The sequence below is a fragment of the Lethenteron reissneri genome, unplaced genomic scaffold (assembly GCF_015708825.2).
Source record: "Lethenteron reissneri isolate LAM-NWPU_2019-01 unplaced genomic scaffold, ASM1570882v1 scaffold_140, whole genome shotgun sequence".
In the NCBI taxonomy this organism is placed as follows: Eukaryota; Metazoa; Chordata; class Hyperoartia; order Petromyzontiformes; family Petromyzontidae; genus Lethenteron; species Lethenteron reissneri.
Genome location: NW_026891113.1, coordinates 146,009 through 170,412, shown reverse-complemented (window position 1 = coordinate 170,412; position 24,404 = coordinate 146,009). Strand labels below are relative to the sequence as shown.

Genomic DNA, 24,404 nt, shown 5'->3' with positions numbered 1-24,404 from the left:
CCCCTGTCCACCTTCTGCTCTGGGAGTGTTTATTCTTGATTCCAGGTCCAAGGCCCCCTCACATCCAGACGCGCAGGGTTGTTTACATCAGCTCCCCCCCTGTGCACGTGTTCTAACTAGCTCGGAATTCCTGAACACACAATCAGTGATGATTCCTGGCTTTCTGTGGTTGTGATTTAGACAAAGGCGCCTCTGTTTCTTCCATTGCCTTTGAGTCGACACTGCCCTATTATTTGCCCATGTGCTGAGGTCATAGAATTCGTTTTGACTTCAGTAATATTAACATTCAGTATTGGATTAGCAAATGGGCAATGGTTCATTGATGTAGCTCGCAGCCTGGTCTCCAATTTGAGCGAGCGCGAGGATCGATAATTTAGCCTACTCTGTTGTTGAATTTCGAATTTTGACGTTACTTTAAAACCATGCAGGATGATTGGGCTTTTGCCTTAACTATGTCTGGCTGACACTCCCACTGTCTCTGCCGCCTGCACGGGTGACATGTGCCCGTTCATCAGGCCTTATCTTCCCTTGAAGCAACGTTGTAAATTCTGCCATCCTAGCCCTCCTCCGGTTCATTACTTAACAACACCTGGTGTTTTGCAGTTTGCTGCGCTTGGTGTGTTTCACTCATTAAAAAAACAAGTAAAAAGATAATATATAAAAATCATCAAATATTATTAATCTCAATTATGGAAGAAGGGTTAGTATACAACACATCCCAGGCACACACCCACACACCCCGTGATACACGTCACACACACACACCACATGGTTCTCCCCGGAGAGACGGTGCCACTGGGACCACAGCTGTGGAAGGAATCTGAGCAGCAGATGCCAGGACTACAGTGGAGAACGACTGCTATCAAGACACCTCACACAACAAAGACACACGGGACTAGACAAAAAAAGGGTAAACTTGTGTGCTGGAGATGCTTCACCTGAAACTCGCCTCCACACGTGTTCGCTATGAACATTGTAGCAATAAGGGACGATTAGTCATCTTTAACACGTCAGGTTTTTATTGTTCTGCAAGTAAATTAACCTTCTTGGTTGTTTCGGTAAAGTCACGAAGAAGGGAAATAATAAAAAAATAAAACATAATACAATTATTTTATTATGTTTTGTTTTCTTCTTCACCTTCTTGGTTCTTTCGGTAAAAGTCACGTAATAATAAAATATAATAAAATAATTTTAGGAAGTAATTTTATTTTGTTTAAAATTTATTATTTTATTATTTGATTAAAATAAAAGATAATAAAATTATTTTATTTAAAAAATTTTTTAATTTTATTATTTTATTATTTCCCTTCTTCAATAAGGGACGATTTGTCATCTTTAACATGTCAGGTCTTTATTGTTCTGCAAGTAAATAAAAGCTAAAACTCGTAGAAACACATGCACACTCGTGTGTGAATGCACACCGCTGTATAGACAGTCGTGTTTATAAGCACACTCGTGTGTGTATGTCTACTCGTCCGTGTTTTTTTTAAGGAAGGATATGGTTGAAATAACGTACGATCAGTCATCTTTAAAAACAATTCAGGTCTTTATTAATCTACAAAAAAAGTCACGTTAACACTCGTATCGAAATCTTTATTAATACGCATGCTCAAACAGGAAGGAACTAGGCAGATGATTTCCCAATAGGAATTCAACAGTTAAAACATATTCTTAAAATCTAACACGTAAACGTCGATTTCCCCATTGACGTCCTTTTCGACTGAAGCCATTCGTCCAGAAGTCCAAGCCATCAAACACAAGAACAACGAACGTGCAATCCACGAACACTCTGAAACCTATTATTTTAAGTTATTTATTTATTACACAATGATAAAAAAAAATTAAGAACATGTTTAAAATATAGAGCAAAGTTGTGATCACAGTATTTCTCCAACTTTAGCTCAACAAAACCACTTAACCACGAGAGTAAAATTAGAAATTGAACCACCACACAACCACTGCGCTTCACAACACATCAACAAGTAGTCCGATAGGACTACAAAGCACCACCTTAACGTGACGAAGTCTAGAATCAACTTTAACACGCAATTAGCTGTGAGAAGATGACATGGCACATTCTACCATAAACACCGCACATTTACCAGTCCCGATGATACAACCACCAGACGAAGCAACGCATCTATAGAAGTATAACATTGTTGTCATCCTGAAATAAGTGAACACTTCTGGAACTTAAAAGGAATACGTTCATCTGAACACATTATAGAGCATTCACAACATCACTCTATTTCGATTTAAAGCTTTCGTGACTGCAGGGATCAATCTTCTTGGTTCTTTTGGTAAAGTCACGTAGAAGTGAAGTAATAAAATAATAAAAATAAAACATAATAAAATAATTTTCACGACGTTTCGGCCACAACGCAAGCAGCCATCTTCAGGTGAAGAATAGGTCTGTCAAGTAGACAGAGTCTGAATGACTACTTGACGGACCTGTTCTCCACCTGACGACGGCTGCTTGCGTTGTGGCCGAAACATCACTCTAGCTTGGAGTACTGGAAATCACGGAAATAATATTTCGTACCTTATTAACTGATCTAACAGAGACACAAACATGCACATTCCAGGACTTCAAGAGTTAACAGAAGTACTCAAAACTTTGACTCTCCAGCCATTCCAGCAGCCATTTCTCAGTATCCACCTGCATGGGGTCGAAAGAGGAATTGACGGCAGGGCTCATTACATCCAGCAACCTCTCAGGATCCAACTGCATGAGGTCGAAAAAGGAATTGTTGTCAGGACTCATGACATCCACTACATCTAGGCATCTCTCAGGATCCACCTGTATAGGATCAAAAGATGCATTTTTTTCAGGACTCATTGCAGCACTTTGCATTACACCTTTTGATTCCACTTCCCTATCATTGCGGATCTTCTGATGCTTGTTTCGTGGTGATGACCGTGAACATGTCCTCTCCCTCGTAGAGCAGTTGAATGGCTTTTCACCCGAGTGTGTATTCTGGTGTTTATGAAGAGCTGACTTCCATGCAAATGCCTTTCCACAAATAGAGCAATTGAACGGCTTCTCACCCGAGTGTGTTTTCTGGTGACTGTTAAGAGCTGACTTCCAGGCAAATATCTTCCCACAAAGAGAGCACTTGAATGGCTTCTCGCCCGTGTGTGTTATCTGATGAGTGTTAAGATTTGATTTCTGTGAAAATCCCTTCCCACACAAAGAGCACTTGAATGGCTTCTCGCCCGTGTGTGTTTTCTGGTGACTGTTAAGATTAGATTTTTCCGAAAATGCATTTACACAAACAGAGCACTTGAATGGCTTCTCGCCCGTGTGTGTTTTCTGGTGACTGTTAAGATTTGATTTTTCCGAAAATGCCATTCCACAAACAGAGCACTTGAATGGCTTCTCGTCCGAGTGTGTTTTCTGGTGCCTGTTCAGAGTTGATTTCTGAGCAAATGCCTTCCCACAAACAGAGCACTTGAATGGCTTCTCACCCGTGTGTGTTTTCTGGTGACTGTTAAGATTTGATTTATCCGCAAATGCCTTCCCACAAACAGAGCACTTGAATGGCTTCTCACCCGAGTGTATTTTCTGATGACTGTGTAGAATTGTTTTCTGTGAAAATCCTTTACCACACGCAGAGCAATTGAACGGCTTCTCGCCCGTGTGTGCGTGGCGCTGTGGAGAGAGTATCTGCTCCATGTGACTGATTCTTCAGAGCAGAGTAACAGTCGCGGGTGTTGTTGAGAGTTAAAGGCACCCTCTAAGCTGCGTGGATGTCTGTCTCAAATAGCCAAAAAGCAAACTCTCACTACCGTCTAACCGACACACAGTAACGCCTCGTAAGTCGGGCTACACGCGACTACCAGTTTTATCCACTAACGAAGACACTTACTTGTTGATGCACGGCGTGTCGATGTCCCTGTAACTCGTCTTAAGAGATCGCCACGAACTCTCCCAGTCGCCAGGCAATCGGGCTCGCCAGGCTGGGTCTCGCAGGAGAAGGGTAATCTGCAGAGCGAGGAGTTGCGCGTCTATCCTCAGCGAAATCCCTCTCGAAATGGTCTTGTGGTCAGATTTTAAGCCCCTTATAACTCCCCTCTCGCATTCAAATCCTTTGTTCTCGTCTTGGATTATCATAGACTTTGCATTCAATTGTTAATTTTTACATTAACAATCCGCATATGTAGCAACATAGCTTAGCGAATCCGGCCATTGTAATTTAACCTTAATACATATGCATATCTCACTGCATAATTGTACGCTTCCGTTTAAATTAATATCTACATATCCATGCATTATTCCGTGCTTCGTGTTAATTTGCCAATATTCACCCGACAATGTCTTTTAAACTGATGCAAGTTTAGAGGATTTAACATCGACATAGAGTCTGAAGTATCAAAATGCTGATGTCCAGTTTGATTTTGACTAAGAGGTGCAAATGTATAGTGTACTGACTTTGTTTTATAAAAAATATTTAAGTATTTGTGTTGATTTGAGCGCGTCAGTAAATCAAGGTGATTTGTTTAATTTAATTCACGACAATTATTACGATTGATCTCAAACACTTTTATTGATAATCGAAATGGTATGGCTTGTAAGCGTGTGTAAGCAAAGTCTTTCTCCAACTTTAGCTCAACAAGACCACTTAACAAAGCGGGGTGTATGCACATTCGTGTATTTTCCTACAGCACTGTGTATGTCCACTCGTGTGTGGGTGTGTGTACAAGGGAGTGTATATGTGGGGAGCGGTGGTGTAGCGGTTAGCGCGCTGCGCTATGAACCCGGTGACACGGGTTCGATTCCCGCTCACGGCCAACACCAGTGACGATTATCTGAACCGGTCCCGGGCCTCCCCTAGGTCGACTCAGCCTCAAATGAGTACCTGGTGCGGTGTGTAAACATTGCCACTGGGGAGACAAAGGCGGTCGGCGGTGGTGCTGGCAACCCACCCCTCGTGTACCGTTGCGGCCTTCGTAGGTGCTCGCTAACAGCACTTGCCCCTACAGTCTGTTAAGGCTATACGGGGGATCTTTATCTTTGTGTGTACAAAGCGGGGTGGATGCACATTCGTGCATTTTTCTACACCGCTGTGTATGTCAACTCGTGTGTGGGTGTGTGTACAAGGGAGTGTATATGTGTACTCGTGTAAGTATGTGTAGTGGAACACACAACTTATTTTCATATTGTGTCGTACAAAGAATTGAGGGGCAACGTGGTAATGAATGCGGCACCACAACAGGGAACTACAGGGATGAGACTCCCCGCTCGTGGTGCTAAATTAATGAAAACAGCGCCACTGAGCGGACAGAGCCCCGCCCCTACAGCTCGTGTGTGACGTCATGAGTGTGATCAGCGGACAGCCACGATGCTGCCAGGTGAGGGTCAACTTGTGTGCTGGAGATGCTTCACCTGAAACTCGCCTCCACACGTGTTCGCTATGAATATTGTAGCAATAAGGGACGATTAGTCATCTTTATTGTTCTGCAAGAAAATTAACCTTCTTGGTTCTTTCGGTAAAGTCACGAAGAAGGGAAATAATAAAATGATAAAAATAAAACATAATACAATTATTTTATTATGTTTTGTTTTCTTCTTCATCTTCTTGGTTCTTTCGGTAAAGTCACGTAGAAGGGAAAAAAAATATAAGGTAATTTAATTCTGTTTAAATGTTTATTTTTTATCATTTAATAAAAAAAAAATGAAAAAAAAATTATAAAATTTTTTAATTCTTTTATTTTTATATTTTTTTTATTTCCCTTCTTTAACATGTCAGGTCTTTATTGTTCTGTAAATTAAAGTTAAAACTCGTAGAAACACATGCACACTCGTGTGTGAATGCACACCGCTGTATAGACAGTCGTGTTTATAAGCACACTTGTGTGTGTATGTCTACTCGTCCGTGCTTTTTTTAAGGAAGGATATGGTTGAAATAACGTACGATCAGTCATCTTTAAAAACAATTCAGGTCTTTATTCATCTGCAAGAAAATTCACGTTAATATTCGTATTGAAATCTTTATTAAAACGCATGCTCAAACAGGAAGGAACTAGACAAATTATTTCCCAATTTCAACAGTTAAAACATATTCTTAAAATTCAACACGTGAACGTCGATTTCCCCATTGACGTCCTTTTCGACTGAAGCCATTCGTCCAGAAGTCCAAGCCATCAAACACTAGAACAACGAACGTGCAATCCACGCACACTCTGAAACCTATACTTTAAGTTATTTATTTATTACACAATGATAAAAAAAATTAAAGAACATGTTTAAAATATTGAGCAAAGTTGTGATCACAGTATTTCTACAACTTTAGCTCAACAAAACCACTTAACCACGAGAGTAAAATTAGAAATTGAATCACCACACAACCACTGCGCATCACACCACATCAACAAGTAGTCCGATAGGACTACAAAGCACCACCTTAACGTGACGAAGTCTAGAATAAACTTTAACACGCAATTAGCTGTGAGAGGATGACATGGCACCTTCTACCATAAACACCACACATTTACCAGTCCCGATGATACAACAACCAGACGAAGCAACGCATCTATAGAAGTATAACATGGTTGTCATCCTGAAATAAGTGAACACTTCTGGAACTTAAAAGGAATACGTTCATCTGAACACATTATAGAGCATTCACAACATCACTCTATTTCGATTTAAAGCTTTCGTGACTGCAGGGATCAATCTTCTTGGTTCTTTTGGTAAAGTCACGTAGAAGTGAAGTAATAAAATAATAAAAATAAAACATAATAAAATAATTTTCACGACGTTTCGGCCACAACGCAAGCAGCCATCTTCAGGTGAAGAATAGGTCTGTCAAGTAGACAGAGTCTGAATGACTACTTGACGGACCTGTTCTCCACCTGACGACGGCTGCTTGCGTTGTGGCCGAAACATCACTCTAGCTTGGAGTACTGGAAATCACGGAAATAATATTTCGTACCTTATTAACTGATCTAACAGAGACACAAACATGCACATTCCAGGACTTCAAGAGTTAACAGAAGTTCTCAAAACTTTGACTCTCCAGCCATTCCAGCAGCCATTTCTCAGTATCCACCTGCATGGGGTCGAAAGAGGAATTGTCGGCAGGGCTCATTACATCCAGCAACCTCTCAGGATCCAACTGCATGAGGTCGAAAAAGGAATTGTTGTCAGGACTCATGACATCCACTACATCCAGGCATCTCTCAGGATCCACCTGTATATGATCAAAAGATGCATTTTTTTCAGGACTCATTGCAGCACTTTGAATTCTACATTTTGATTTCACTTCCCTATCATTGCGGATCTTCTGATGCTTGTTTCGTGGTGATGACCGTGAACATGTCCTCTCCCTCGGAGAGAAATTGATTCGCTTTTCACCTGAGTGTGTTTTCTGGTGACTGTGAAGATGTGATTTCTGTGAAAATGCCTTCCCACACACAGAGCAATTGAATGGCTTCTCGCCCGTGTGTGTTTTTTGATGACTCTGAAGATGTGATTTTCGTGCAAATGCATTCCCACACACAGAGCAATTGATTCGCTTTTCACCCGAGTGTGTTTTCTGGTGTCTGTTAAGATTTGATTTATCCGCAAATACCTTTCCACAAATAGAGCAATTGAACGGCTTCTCGCCCGTGTGTGTTTTCTGGTGACTCTGAAGATGTGATTTCTGTGCAAATGCCTTCCCACACACAGCGCAATTGAATGGCTTCTCGCCTGTGTGTGTTTTCTGGTGAGTGTTAAGATGTGATTTCTGTGAAAATGCCTTCCCACACACAGAGCACTTGAATGGCTTCTCGCCTGTGTGTGTTTTCTGGTGAGTGTTAAGATGTGATTTCCGTGAAAATGCCTTCCCACACACAGAGCAATTGAACGGCTTCTTGCCCGTGTGTGCGTGGCGCTGTGGAAAGAGTATCTGCTCCATGTGAATGATTCTTCAGAGCAGAGTAACAGTCGCTGGTGTTGTTGAGCGTTAAAGGCACCCTCTAAGCTGCGTGGATGTCTGGCTCAAATCGCCAAGAAGCAAACTCTTACTAACGTCTAACCGACACACAGTAACGTCTCGTAAGTCGGGATATACGCGACTACCAGTTGTATCCACTAACGAAGACACTTACTTGTTGATGCACGGCGTGTCGATGTCCCTGTAACCCGTCTGAAGAGATCGCCACGAACTCGCCAACCAGTCGCCAGGCAATCGTGCTCGCCAGGCTGGGTCTCGCAGGAGAAGGGTAATCTGCAGAGCGAGGAGTCGTGCGTCTATCCTCAGTGAAATCCCTCTCGAAATGGTCTTGAGGTCTGAATTTAAGCCGCTTATAACTCCCCTCTAGCATTCAAATCTTTTGTTCTCGTCTTGGATTATCATCGACTTTGCATTCAATTGTTAATTTCTACATTAACAATCCGCATATGTAGCAACATAGCTTAGCGAATCTGGCCATTGTAATTTAACCTTAATACGTATGTACATCCTACTGCGTAATTGTACACTTCTGTTTGAATAATAACATACATCTCCATGCATAATTCCGTGCTTCCTGTGAATTTGCTAATATTCACCCGACAATGCCCTCTAAACTGCAGAGATTCATCTTAATGGTTCTGTCGGTAAAGGCACGGAGAAGGGAAGTAATAAAATAATAAAAATAAAACATAATAAAATAATTCTCACGACGGAAGAGCTGGAGGACGAGACAAAGGAGGAGGTGGAGGAGGTGCAGGTGGTGGAGGTGGTGATGCAGGCTCGTGAAGGACGCTACTGGGCAGTTGGAGGCAGTCGCCCTCCAACAACAACGGAGGGCGGAGGAGCGACGCTCACAACAACGAGCGGAGCGCCGGGTGGCTAAAGCACAGCAAGTTGGTACAGTAGGGGGCACAGGTGGTGCATCAGCCAGTCATCTCGGTAATCTCGGTCAGTCGACCCGTGGCACCTGCTGGGTCTGCCCCGTGACCTCCTGCCAGCGGGCGTTCGACACTTCACGTGGTAGCCTCAAGGTGCACTTGGCCTGGCACAAGCGTCGTGGTGACGTCACCGCCACTTAGTGGCGAATGGCGGTTATTGTTGTTGTTGTTGATGCAGGGAAAGAAGAGGAAGCGAGGGGGCCTTGCTCGCGTGGCGAGAGCGATCACCTCACTCCTCCGCCGCGTGCTGCTTTGTGGTGGCATGTCCACCACACAGTATGGGGTGGTTGTTGTGGTCGTGGATCGCTGCCAACCATGACCACTATCACCAGACTACCCACCCACCCCGTGACACATCCCAGGCACATACCCACACACCCCGTGATACACGTCACACACACACACCACATGGTTCCCCCCCGGAGAGACGGTGCCACTGGGACCACAGCTGTGGAAGGAATCTGAGCAGCAGATGCCAGGACTACAGTGGAGAACGACTGCTATCAAGACACCTCACACAACAAACACACACGGGACTAGCCTAAAAAAACTAGCCGGCCCCATCTTGGACTAATAGGTGCAAGTTAATACTGTTCTGAACCTGTTTAATAAACATATTTAAGGACACTCGTGTTGAGCATGGTGCTTTTAGCAAACGAGTGTGTTTTGTTATCATTTCTGTCATAAACTTTGAATAATCATCTGAATGGTTTAGCTTGAAAGCGTGGTTTATAATAACGTTACGCAAAAAAAACAATCGTCATCTTTTAGTCTGTAACATACGACCTTCAGTGTGTATATACACCAATGTGCATGTGTTCAATATTTTGCCAGTTTTAAAATTTGTGACGAGTTTTTTTGCTAATTGCATTGACTATTGAGGGGTTACCAGCCCCTCGCACCCGTCCAAAGACCTCGTGGGCCTCTGTGGTGGCTACGAGCCTTCCCGCCGGGACATTGCTCACATCCAGCACAGCGTTACCGTCCGGCACCGCCGATGAGGTAGCAGATTATTTTTATGGAACTTTACTCGTGGCAGGGGAATTCCAAACAACAGGGGGATCTTCTTCAGAGAAAAACAAACGAATCAAGGGGACGTGGGAGCGTGGCGTAAGGTGTAGAAAGCTGTAAGCGCCAGGCTACCGTGGGCTCACCTCCCAATCAACGGGAGTCGAGGAGTGGTGGTTGCTCATGCATCCACCGAAGATGCAAATAAGTCGAGTTAGATTCCTTCTATGTCCTCCTACATTATAACCCAACTATACTCAGATGTATACATATGTATGCATATATTTATTTACGAAACCAGGGACGGATATGCGAACTGGGGGTGCGGGATTAGAATTGCCCTATAATTACTAGGATCGCATTGTGGTCGCATTATAATTTGCTGAATGTGCAATCTCAATGGATTGGAATAGCTCTTTAACCGCACCATCCTAATCAAAACTCGTTGAGTATATTTATTGTTCCAATTGTAAGCATTCGTTTCTCTGTTAGATCAAGTAACATGTTTATTCATCATCATCATCATCGAGATCAATGGGCAAAGGGCGCGTAGGTGTGAAGTGCACATTTTGCACTCCTGCGTATACCATAAACCATTACATAGGAAACACTACAACAAGACGAGCACTCGTGTGTGCATGTACATGTATTTGTGTGCATATGTATGTAGGTACAAACGTGCGTGTTCACAGTGGAATGCAATCCTAGTTGACGTACAATGCTTTGAATGTACACCCGTGTGTTTATGTACACTGCGTTGCATATGTGTATGTACACTCCGGTATATGCACATTTGTGTGTATATGTATGCACATTCGTCTATGTATATACACTGCTATGCCCACTCGTGTGTGGGTGTGTGTACAAGGGAGTGTATATGTGTACTCGTGTATGTGTAGTGGAACACACAACTTATTTTCATATTGTGTCGTACAAATAATTGAGGGGCAACGTGGTGATGAATGCGGCACCACAACAGGGAACTACAGGGATGAGACTCCCCGCTCGTGGTGCTAAATTAATGAAAACAGCGCCACTGAGCGGACAGAGCCCCGCCCCTACAGCTCGTGCGTGTGACGTCATGAGTGTGACGTCACGAGTGTGATCAGCGGACAGCCACGATGCTGCCAGGTGAGGGTCAACTTGTGTGCTGGAGATGCTTCACCTGAAACTCGCCTCCACGCGTGTTCGCTATGAACATTGTAGCAATATGGGACGATTAGTCATCTTTAACATGTCAGGTCTTTATTGTTCTGCAAGTAAATTAACCTTCTTGGTAAATTAAATAATAGCATACTACGACGTTTCGATTGCAACACAATCAATCATCATCAGGTATAAAAGAAATAGCAACAAAAATCTAACCAGAAAACTATAGACAGACATATAAGCAGACAGATATCACAAAGATACACAGAGAGGGAACACGTATCGGCACAAAGAGAGAGATTGAATGCAAGGAAGTTTATAAAGAAAAATGTAAATTATTCTAGTGAGATTTTATAAATGGGAAGAATAATCTCAACCAGTGTGCCGTAGCAAAGGCAAACAAATGGAATGAAATAAACTAAAGTGATGCCTTCACTACACTCATTAAACAATGGGCCACTATTTAAAATATTATTAATAATTCAAACGTTTGGAGTGGAAACAGAGAAGGAATTATAATTGAATGCGTTTTATTTCAAAAGTATAACGTACTTCAGTGTTGTGGGGCATCTAAGATTTATATCGTCAGTTTAACCTGTGAAAATAATCACAAAATCCCGCTATCCTAGTCTGCTACTGTGTGCATGTACATGGATCTGTACTGCTGTGCATGTCCACTCGTGTGTACATGTACACTTGTTTATGTGGATATGTACATGCGTGTATGTGTGTGTATAGGTATGTACAATCATTTGTTCGCCCATTTATTTGTGTTGTCAAACGCAATCTCTGTGTACGTACACTGCTGTGTATGTATACTCGTGTGTGTATGCGCACTCGTGTATGCATGTGCACCCGTGTGTGTATGTACAAAGCGGTGTGTATGCACATTCGTGTATGTATCTACACCTCTGTGTAATTCCACTCGTGTGTGGGTGTGTGTACAAGGGAGTGTATGTGTGTACTCGTGTATTATTGTTATAATAGTGTCGTACAAAGAATTGAGGAACAACGTGGTAATGAATGCTTCACCACAACAGGTAACTGTAGCCATGTGTATGTACATGGGTGTGTACTGCTGTGCGTGTACATTCGTGTGCATGTGCACTCGTGTGTGTATTTACACTCGTTCATGGACACGTGTGGGTCTGTACACGTGTGTATGTATGTACAATCGTGTGTGCTCGCATATTTGTGTGTGTTGAAACGCAATCCCTGAGCATGCACACTGCTGTATACGTTCACATGTGTTTATGTATATTGCTGTGTGCAATTACACTGTGCATGTATCTACACCCCGATGCATTTACACTCATTTGTGCATCTATACATATGTGTTGTATGTATAGATGCACAAATGGGTGTATGCACTCGTGTATGCATGTGCACCCGTGTGTGTATGTACAAAGCGGTGTGTATGCACATTCGTGCATTTTCCTACAGCACTGTGTATGTCCACTCGTGTGTGGGTGTGTGTACAAGGGAGTGTATATGTGGGGAGCGGTGGTTTAGCGGTTAGCGTGCTGCGCTATGAACCCGGCTACACGGGTTCGATTCCCGCTCACGGCCAACACCAGTGACGATTATCTGAACCGGTCCCGGGCCTCCCCTAGGTCGACTCAGCCTCAAATGAGTACCTGGTGCGGTGTGTAAACATTGCCACGAGGGAGACAAAGGCGGTCGGGCGTGGTGCTGGCCACCCACCCCCTCGTGTACCGTTGCGGCCTTCATAGGTGCTCGCTAACAGCACTTGCCCCTACAGTCTGTTAAGGCTATACGGGGGATCTTTATCTTTGTGTGTACAAAGCGGGGTGGATGCACATTCGTGCATTTTTCTCCACCGCGGTGTATGTAAACTCGTGTGTGGGTGTGTGTACAAGGGAGTGTATATGTGTACTCGTGTAAGTTTGTATAGTGGAACACACAACTTATTTTCATATCGTTTCGTACAAATCATTGAGGGGCAACGTGGTGATGAATGCGGCACCACAACAGGGAACTACAGGGATGAGACTCCCCGCTCGTGGTGCTAAATTAATGAAAACAGCGCCACTGAGCGGACAGAGCCCCGCCCCTACAGCTCGTGCGTGTGACGTCATGAGTGTGACGTCATGAGTGTGATCAGCGGACAGCCACGATGCTGCCAGGTGAGGGTCAACTTGTGTGCTGGAGATGCTTCACCTGAAACTCGCCTCCACGCGTGTTCGCTATGAACATTGTAGCAATAACGGTGCGATTAGTCATCTTTAACATGTCAGGTCTTTATTGTTCTGCAAGAAAATTCACGTTAATACTCGTATCGAAATCTTTATTCATACGCATGCTCAAACAGGAAGGAACTAGGCAAATTATTTCCCAATAGGAATTCAACAGTTAAAACATATTCTTAAAATCTAACACGTAAACGTCGATTTCCCCATCGACGTCCTTTTGACTGAAGCCATTCGTCCAGAAGTCCAAGCCATCAAACACAAGAACAACGAACGTGCAATCCACGCACACTCTGAAACCTATTACTTTAAGTTATTTTGTTTATTACACAATGATAAAATATTTTTTAAGAACATCTTCTTGGTTCTTTCGGTAAAGTCACGTAGAATGGAAATAATAAAATAATAAAAATAAAACATCATAAAATATTATTATTTTATTATTTCCATTCTACGTCACTTTACCTGAAAGAACCAAGAAGATGAATCCCTGCAGTCACGAAAGCTTTAAATCGAAAATTAAGAACATGTTTAAAATATTGAGCAAAGTTGTGATCACAGTATTTCTCCAACTTTAGCTCAACAAAACCACTTAACCACGAGAGTAAAATTAGAAATTGAACCACCACACAACCACTGCGCTTCACAACACATCAACAAGTAATCCGATTGCACTACAAAGCACCACCTTAACGTGACGAAGTCTAGAATAAACTTTAACACGCAATTAGCTGTGAGAGGATGACATGGCACCTTCTACCATAAACACCACACATTTACCAGTCCCGATGATACAACCACCAGACGAAGCAACGCATCTATAGAAGTATAACATTGTTGTCATCCTGAAATAAGTGAACACTTCTGGAACTTAAAAGGAAGGCTTTCATCTGAACACATTATAGAGCATTCACAACATCACTCTAGCTCGGAGTACTGGAAATCACTGAAAAAATATATCTTAGATACGCGAATATACACAATGCAACAGTTAACAGATGTACTCAATACGTTTGAGTTTTCAGAAACTCCACTACATCTAGCCATCTCTCCGGATCCAACTTCATGGGATCGAAAGTTGAATTGTCGTCAGGACTCGTTACATCCACTACATTCAGCCATCTCTCAGGATCCAACTGCATAGGTTCGAAAGATGCATTTTTTTTCAGGACTCATTTCAGCACTTTGATGCTTGTTTCGGGGTGATGACTGTGAACATGTCCTCTCCCTCGTAGAGCAATTAAATGTCTTTTCACCCGAGTGTGTTTTCTGGTGCCTGTGAAGAGCTGACTTCCATGCAAATGCCTTCCCACAAAGAGAGCACCTGAATGGCTTCTCGCCCGAGTGTGTTTTTTGGTGATCTATAAGAATTGATTTCCGTGAAAATGCCTTCCCGCACACAGCGCAATTGAATGGTTTTTCGCCCGAGTGTGTCTTCTGGTGACTGTTAAGATTTGATTTATCCGCAAATGCCTTCCCACACACAGAGCAATTGAATGGCTTCTCGCCCGAGTGTGTTTTCTGGTGAGTGTTAAGATTTGATTTCAGTGAAAATGCTTTCCCACACACAGAGCAACTGAACGGCTTCTGGCCCGTGTGTGCGTGGCGCTGTGAATAGTTTATCTGCTCCATGTAACTGATTCTTCAGAGCAGAGTAACAGTCGCGGGTGTTGTTGAGAGTTAAAGGCACCCTCTAAGCTGCGTGGATGTCTGTCTCAAATCGCCAAGAAGCAAACTCTCACTAACGTCTAACCGACACACAGTAACGTCTCGTAAGTCGGGCTACACGCGACTACCAGTTGTATCCACTAACGAAGACACTTACTTGTTGATGCACGGCGTGTCGATGTCCCTGTAACCCGTCTGAAGAGATCGCCACGAACTCTCCCAGTCGCCAGGCAATCGAGCTCGCCAGGCTGGGTATTGCAGGAGAAGGGTAATCTGCAGAGCGAAGAGTTGCGCGTCTATCCTCAGTGAAATCCCTCTCGAAATGGTCTTGAGGTCTGATTTTAAGCCCCTTATAACTCCCCTCTAGCATTCAATTCCTTTGTTCTCGTCTTGGATTATCATCGACTTTGCATTCAATTGTTAATTTCTACATTAACAATCCGCATATGTAGCAACATAGCTTAGCTAATCCGGCCATTGCAATTTAACCTTAATACATATGCATATCTCACTGCATAATTGTACGCTTCCGTTTAAATAAAGATATACATATCCATGCATAATTTCGTGCTTCGTGATAATTTGCCAATATTCACCCGACAATGTCCTTTAAACTGAAGCAAGTTTAGAGGATTTAACATCGACATACAGTCTGAAGTATCAAAATGCTGATGTCCAGTTCGATTTCGACTAAGAGGTACAAATATATACCTTACTGACTTTGTTTTATAAAAAATATATTTAAGTATTTGTGTTGATATGAGCGCGTCAGTAAATCAAGGTGATTTGTTTAATTTAATTCACGACAATTATTACGATTGCTGTCATACACTTTTATTGATAATCGAAATTGTATCGCTTGTAAGCGTGTGTGAGCAATGTCTTTCTCCAACTTTAGCTCAACAAGACCACTTAACAACGAGAGTAAAATCAGGAATTGAAACACCTCACAACCAATGCGCATCACACTACATCAACAAGTAATCCGATAGGACTACGAAGCACCACCTTAACGTGACAAAGTTTGGAATCAACAAGACAGCACGCTCACATCATTTGCTGTGCAATAATTACAACACATGCCACCTTCTAGCATAAGCACCAGCCATTACAGCAGGGAACTGTAGCCATGTGTATGGACATGGGTGTGTACTTCTCTGTGGGTATATTCGTGTGTATGTGCACTCGTGTGTGTATTTACACTCGTTCATGGACACGTGTGGGTCTGTACACGTGTGTGTATGTATGTACAATCGTGTGTGCTCGCATATTTGTGTGTGTTGAAACGCAATCCCTGAGCATGCACACTGCTGTATACGTGCACATGTGTTTATGTATATTGCTGTGTGCAATTACACTGTGCATGTATCTACACCCCGATGCATTTACACTCATTTGTGCATCTATACATATGTGTCGTATGTATAAATGCACAAATGGGTGTACGCACTCGTGTATGCATGTGCACCCGTGTGTGTATGTACAAAGCGGTGTGTATGCACATTCGTGCATTTTCCTACAGCACTGTGTATGTCCACTCGTGTGTGGGTGTGTGTACAACGGAGTGTATATGTGGGGAGCGGTGGTGTAGCGGTTAGCGCGCTGCGCTATGAACCCGGCTACACGGGTTCGATTCCCGCTCACGGCCAACACCAGTGACGATTATCTGAACCGGTCCCGGGCCTCCCCTAGGTCGACTCAGCCTCAAATGAGTACCTGGTGCGGTGTGTAAACATTGCCACGAGGGAGACAAAGGCGGTCGGGCGTGGTGCTGGCCACCCACCCCCTCGTGTACCGTTGCGGCCTTCATAGGTGCTCGCTAACAGCACTTGCCCCTACAGTCTGTTAAGGCTATACGGGGGATCTTTATCTTTGTGTGTACAAAGCGGGGTGGATGCACATTCGTGCATTTTTCTCCACCGCGGTGTATGTAAACTCGTGTGTGGGTGTGTGTACAAGGGAGTGTATATGTGTACTCGTGTAAGTTTGTATAGTGGAACACACAACTTATTTTCATATCGTTTCGTACAAATCATTGAGGGGCAACGTGGTGATGAATGCGGCACCACAACAGGGAACTACAGGGATGAGACTCCCCGCTCGTGGTGCTAAATTAATGAAAACAGCGCCACTGAGCGGACAGAGCCCCGCCCCTACAGCTCGTGCGTGTGACGTCATGAGTGTGACGTCATGAGTGTGATCAGCGGACAGCCACGATGCTGCCAGGTGAGGGTCAACTTGTGTGCTGGAGATGCTTCACCTGAAACTCGCCTCCACGCGTGTTCGCTATGAACATTGTAGCAATAAGGGACGATTAGTCATCTTTAACATGTCAGGTCTTTATTGTTCTGCAAGAAAATTCACGTTAATACTCGTATCGAAATATTTATTCATACGCATGCTCAAACAGGAAGGAACTAGGCAAATTATTTCCCAATAGGAATTCAACAGTTAAAACATATTCTTAAAATCTAACACGTAAACGTCGATTTCCCCATCGACGTCCTTTTGACTGAAGCCATTCGTCCAGAAGTCCAAGCCATCAAACACAAGAACAACGAACGTGCAATCCACGCACACTCTGAAACCTATTACTTTAAGTTATTTTGTTTATTACACAATGATAAAATATTTTTTAAGAACATCTTCTTGGTTCTTTCGGTAAAGTCACGTAGAATGGAAATAATAAAATAATAAAAATAAAACATCATAAAATATTATTATTTTATTATTTCCATTCTACGTCACTTTACCTGAAAGAACCAAGAAGATGAATCCCTGCAGTCACGAAAGCTTTAAATCGAAAATTAAGAACATGTTTAAAATATTGAGCAAAGTTGTGATCACAGTATTTCTCCAACTTTAAATCAACAAAACCACTTAACCACGAGAGTAAAATTAGAAATTGAACCACCACACAACCACTGCGCATCACACCACATCAACAAGTAGTCCGATAGGACTACAAAGCACCACCTTAACGTGACGAAGTCTAGAATAAACTTTAACACGCAATTAGCTGTGAGAGGATGACATGGCACCTTCTACCATGAACACCAAACATTTACCAGTCCCGATGATACAACCACCAGACGAAGCAACGCATCTATAGAAGTATAACATTGTTGTCATCCTGAAATAAGTGAACACTTCTGGAAATTAAAAGGAATACGTTCATCTGAACACAGTATAGACCATTCACAACATCACTCTAGCTCGGAGTACTGGAAATCACTGAAAAAATATATCTTAGATACGCGAATATACACAATGCAACAGTTAACAGATGTACTCAATACGTCTTCAGCCACTCCACTACATCCAGCCATCTCTCCGGATCCAACTTCATGGGGTCGAAAGAGGAATTGTCGTCAGCGCTGATTACATCCACTACATCTCGCCATCTTTCAGGATCCACCTGCATAGGTTCGAAAGATGCATTTTTTCAGGACTCATTGCAGCACTTTGAATTCTACATTTTGATTTCACTTCCCTATCATTGCGGATCTTCTGGTGCTTGTTTCGGGGTGATGGCCGTGAACATGTCCTCTCCCTCGTAGAGCAATGAAATGGCTTCTCGCCCGAGTGTGTTTTCTTGTGACTGAAGATTTTATTTCCGTGAAAATGCCTTCCCGCACACAGCGCAATTGAATGGCTTCTCGTTCGTGTGTGTTTTCTGGTGTCTCTTTAGATGTGATTTCTCCGCAAATGCCTTCCCACAAACAGAGCAACTGAATGGCTTCTCACCCGAGTGTGTTTTCTGGTGTCTGTTAAGATGTGATTTATGTGAAAATGCCTTCCCACACGCAGAGCATTTGAATGGCTTCTCGCCCGTGTGTGTCTTCTGGTGATCGTTAAGATTCGATTTCCGTGAAAATGCCTTCCCACACACAGAGCAATTGAACGGCTTCTCGCCCGCGTGTATTTTATGGTGTCTGTTAAGATGGGATTTCCGTGAAAATGCCTTCCCACACACAGAGCAACTGAACGGCTTCTCGCCCGCGTGTGTTTTATGGTGTCTGTTAAGATGGGATTTCCGTGAAAATGCCTTCCCACACACAGAGCAATTGAACGGCTTCTCGCCCGTGTGTGCGTGGCGATGTGGATAGTTTATCTGCTCCATGTGACTGATTCTTCAGAGCAGAGTAACAGTCGCGGGTGTTGTTGAGAGTTAAAGGCACCCTCTAAGCTGCGTGGATGTCTGTCTCAAATCGCCAAAAAGCAAACTCTCACTAACGTCTAACCGACACACAGTAACGTCTCGTAAGTCGGGCTACACGCGACTACCAGTTGTATCCACTAACGAAGACACTTACTTGTTGATGCACGGCGTGTCGATGTCCCTGTAACCCGTCTGAAGAGATCGCCACGAACTCTCCCAGTCGCCAGGCAATCGAGCTCGCCAGGCTGGGTCTCGCAGGAGAAGGGTAATCTGCAGAGCGAAGAGTTGCGCGTCTATCCTCAGTGAAATCCCTCTCGAAATGGTCTTGAGGTCTGATTTTAAGCCCCTTATAACTCCCCTCTAGCATTCAATTCCTTTGTTCTCGTCTTGGATTATCATCGACTTTGCATTCAATTGTTAATTTCTACATTAACAATCCGCATATGTAGCAACATAGCTTAGCTAATCCGGCCATTGCAATTTAACCTTAATACATATGCATATCTCACTGCATAATTGTATGCTTCCGTTTAAATAAAGATATACATATCCATGCATAATTTCGTGCTTCGTGATAATTTGCCAATATTCACCCGACAATGTCCTTTAAACTGAAGCAAGTTTAGAGGATTTAACATCGACATACAGTCTGAAGTATCAAAATGCTGATGTCCAGTTCGATTTCGACTAAGAGGTACAAATATATACTGTACTGACTTTGTTTTATAAAAAATATATTTAAGTATTTGTGTTGATATGAGCGCGTCAGTAAATCAAGGTGATTTGTTTAATTTAATTCACGACAATTATTACGATTGCTGTCATACACTTTTATTGATAATCGAAATTGTATCGCTTGTAAGCGTGTGTGAGCAATGTCTTTCTCCAACTTTAGCTCAACAAGACCACTTAACAACGAGAGTAAAATCAGGAATTGAAACACCTCACAACCAATGCGCATCACACTACATCAACAAGTAATCCGATAGGACTACGAAGCACCACCTTAACGTGACAAAGTTTGGAATCAACAAGACAGCACGCTCACATAATTTGCTGTGCAATAATTACAACACATGCCACCTTCTAGCATAAGCACCAGCCATTACAGCAGGGAACTGTAGCCATGTGTATGGACATGGGTGTGTACTTCTCTGTGGGTATATTCGTGTGTATGTGCACTCGTGTGTGTATTTACACTCGTTCATGGACACGTGTGGGTCTGTACACGTGTGTGTATGTATGTACAATCGTGTGTGCTCGCATATTTGTGTGTGTTGAAACGCAATCCCTGAGCATGCACACTGCTGTATACGTGCACATGTGTTTATGTATATTGCTGTGTGCAATTACACTGTGCATGTATCTACACCCCGATGCATTTACACTCATTTGTGCATCTATACATATGTGTCGTATGTATAAATGCACAAATGGGTGTACGCACTCGTGTATGCATGTGCACCCGTGTGTGTATGTACAAAGCGGTGTGTATGCACATTCGTGCATTTTCCTACAGCACTGTGTATGTCCACTCGTGTGTGGGTGTGTGTACAACGGAGTGTATATGTGGGGAGCGGTGGTGTAGCGGTTAGCGCGCTGCGCTATGAACCCGGCTACACGGGTTCGATTCCCGCTCACGGCCAACACCAGTGACGATTATCTGAACCGGTCCCGGGCCTCCCCTAGGTCGACTCAGCCTCAAATGAGTACCTGGTGCGGTGTGTAAACATTGCCACGAGGGAGACAAAGGCGGTCGGGCGTGGTGCTGGCCACCCACCCCCTCGTGTACCGTTGCGGCCTTCATAGGTGCTCGCTAACAGCACTTGCCCCTACAGTATGTTAAGGCTATACGGGGGATCTTTATCTTTGTGTGTACAAAGCGGGGTGGATGCACATTCGTGCATTTTTCTCCACCGCGGTGTATGTAAACTCGTGTGTGGGTGTGTGTACAAGGGAGTGTATATGTGTACTCGTGTAAGTTTGTATAGTGGAACACACAACTTATTTTCATATCGTTTCGTACAAATCATTGAGGGGCAACGTGGTGATGAATGCGGCACCACAACAGGGAACTACAGGGATGAGACTCCCCGCTCGTGGTGCTAAATTAATGAAAACAGCGCCACTGAGCGGACAGAGCCCCGCCCCTACAGCTCGTGCGTGTGACGTCATGAGTGTGACGTCATGAGTGTGATCAGCGGACAGCCACGATGCTGCCAGGTGAGGGTCAACTTGTGTGCTGGAGATGCTTCACCTGAAACTCGCCTCCACGCGTGTTCGCTATGAACATTGTAGCAATAAGGGACGATTAGTCATCTTTAACATGTCAGGTCTTTATTGTTCTGCAAGAAAATTCACGTTAATACTCGTATCGAAATCTTTATTCATACGCATGCTCAAACAGGAAGGAACTAGGCAAATTATTTCCCAATAGGAATTCAACAGTTAAAACATATTCTTAAAATCTAACACGTAAACGTCGATTTCCCCATCGACGTCCTTTTGACTGAAGCCATTCGTCCAGAAGTCCAAGCCATCAAACACAAGAACAACGAACGTGCAATCCACGCACACTCTGAAACCTATTACTTTAAGTTATTTTGTTTATTACACAATGATAAAATATGTTTTAAGAACATCTTCTTGGTTCTTTCGGTAAAGTCACGTAGAATGGAAATAATAAAAGAATAAAAATAAAACATCATAAAATATTATTATTTTATTATTTCCATTCTACGTCACTTTACCTGAAAGAACCAAGAAGATGAATCCCTGCAGTCACGAAAGCTTTAAATCGAAAATTAAGAACATGTTTAAAATATTGAGCAAAGTTGTGATCACAGTATTTCTCCAACTTTAAATCAACAAAACCACTTAACCACGAGAGTAAAATTAGAAATTGAACCACCACACAACCACTGCGCATCACACCACATCAACAAGTAGTCCGATAGGACTACAAAGCACCACCTTAACGTGACGAAGTCTAGAATAAACTTTAACACGCAATTAGCTGTGAGAGGATGACATGGCACCTTCTACCATAAACACCAAACATTTACCAGTCCCGATGATACAACCACCAGACGAAGCAACGCATCTATAGAAGTATAACATTGTTGTCATCCTGAAATAAGTGAACACTTCTGGAAATTAAAAGGAAAACTTTCATCTGAACACATTCACATGACTCTAGCTCGGAGTAATGGAAATGACTGAAAAAATACATCTAAGAGACACGAATATACACAGGGCAACAGTTAACAGATGTACTCAATACGTTTGAGTCTTCAGCCACTCCACTACATCCAGCCATCTCTCCGGATCCAACTTCATGGGGTCGAAAGAGGAATTGTCGTCAGCGCTGATTACATCCACTACATCTCGCCATCTTTCAGGATCCACCTGCATAGGTTCGAAAGATGCATTTTTTCAGGACTCATTGCAGCACTTTGAATTCTACATTTTGATTTCACTTCCCTATCATTGCGGATCTTCTGGTGCTTGTTTCGGGGTGATGGCCGTGAACATGTCCTCTCCCTCGTAGAGCAATGAAATGGCTTCTAGCCCGAGTGTGTTTTCTTGTGACTGAAGATTTTATTTCCGTAAAAATGCCTTCCCGCACACAGCGCAATTGAATGGCTTCTCGTTCGTGTGTGTTTTCTGGTGTCTCTTTAGATGTGATTTTTCCGCAAATGCCTTCCCACAAACAGAGCAACTGAATGGCTTCTCACCCGAGTGTGTTTTCTGGTGTCTGTTAAGATGTGATTTATGTGAAAATGCCTTCCCACACGCAGAGCATTTGAATGGCTTCTCGCCCGTGTGTGTCTTCTGGTGATCGTTAAGATTCGATTTCCGTGAAAATGCCTTCCCACACACAGAGCAATTGAACGGCTTCTCGCCCGCGTGTATTTTATGGTGTCTGTTAAGATGGGATTTCCGTGAAAATGCCTTCCCACACACAGAGCAACTGAACGGCTTCTCGCCCGCGTGTGTTTTATGGTGTCTGTTAAGATGGGATTTCCGTGAAAATGCCTTCCCACACACAGAGCAATTGAACGGCTTCTCGCCCGTGTGTGCGTGGCGATGTGGATAGTTTATCTGCTCCATGTGACTGATTCTTCAGAGCAGAGTAACAGTCGCGGGTGTTGTTGAGAGTTAAAGGCACCCTCTAAGCTGCGTGGATGTCTGTCTCAAATCGCCAAAAAGCAAACTCTCACTAACGTCTAACCGACACACAGTAACGTCTCGTAAGTCGGGCTACACGCGACTACCAGTTGTATCCACTAACGAAGACACTTACTTGTTGATGCACGGCGTGTCGATGTCCCTGTAACCCGTCTGAAGAGATCGCCACGAACTCTCCCAGTCGCCAGGCAATCGCGCTCGCCAGGCTGGGTCTCGCAGGAGAAGGGTAATCTGCAGAGCGAAGAGTTGCGCGTCTATCCTCAGTGAAATCCCTCTCGAAATGGTCTTGAGGTCTGATTTTAAGCCCCTTATAACTCCCCTCTAGCATTCAATTCCTTTGTTCTCGTCTTGGATTATCATCGACTTTGCATTCAATTGTTAATTTCTACATTAACAATCCGCATATGTAGCAACATAGCTTAGCTAATCCGGCCATTGCAATTTAACCTTAATACATATGCATATCTCACTGCATAATTGTATGCTTCCGTTTAAATAAAGATATACATATCCATGCATAATTTCGTGCTTCGTGATAATTTGCCAATATTCACCCGACAATGTCCTTTAAACTGAAGCAAGTTTAGAGGATTTAACATCGACATACAGTCTGAAGTATCAAAATGCTGATGTCCAGTTCGATTTCGACTAAGAGGTACAAATATATACTGTACTGACTTTGTTTTATAAAAAATATATTTAAGTATTTGTGTTGATATGAGCGCGTCAGTAAATCAAGGTGATTTGTTTAATTTAATTCACGACAATTATTACGATTGCTGTCATACACTTTTATTGATAATCGAAATTGTATCGCTTGTAAGCGTGTGTGAGCAATGTCTTTCTCCAACTTTAGCTCAACAAGACCACTTAACAACGAGAGTAAAATCAGGAATTGAAACACCTCACAACCAATGCGCATCACACTACATCAACAAGTAATCCGATAGGACTACGAAGCACCACCTTAACGTGACAAAGTTTGGAATCAACAAGACAGCACGCTCACATCATTTGCTGTGCAATAATTACAACACATGCCACCTTCTAGCATAAGCACCAGCCATTACAGCAGGGAACTGTAGCCATGTGTATGGACATGGGTGTGTACTTCTCTGTGGGTATATTCGTGTGTATG

The 24,404-nt window shown here is 43.1% G+C and overlaps 2 pseudogenes; one reads left to right on the top strand and one right to left on the bottom strand.

The window, feature by feature from the left end:
• The window catches only part of LOC133362195 (uncharacterized), a 426,135-nt pseudogene that overhangs the window by 300,957 nt on the left and 100,774 nt on the right, over positions 1–24,404 (top strand).
• Positions 1–24,404, bottom strand: part of LOC133362192 (zinc finger protein 721-like) — a 70,469-nt pseudogene that overhangs the window by 5,062 nt on the left and 41,003 nt on the right.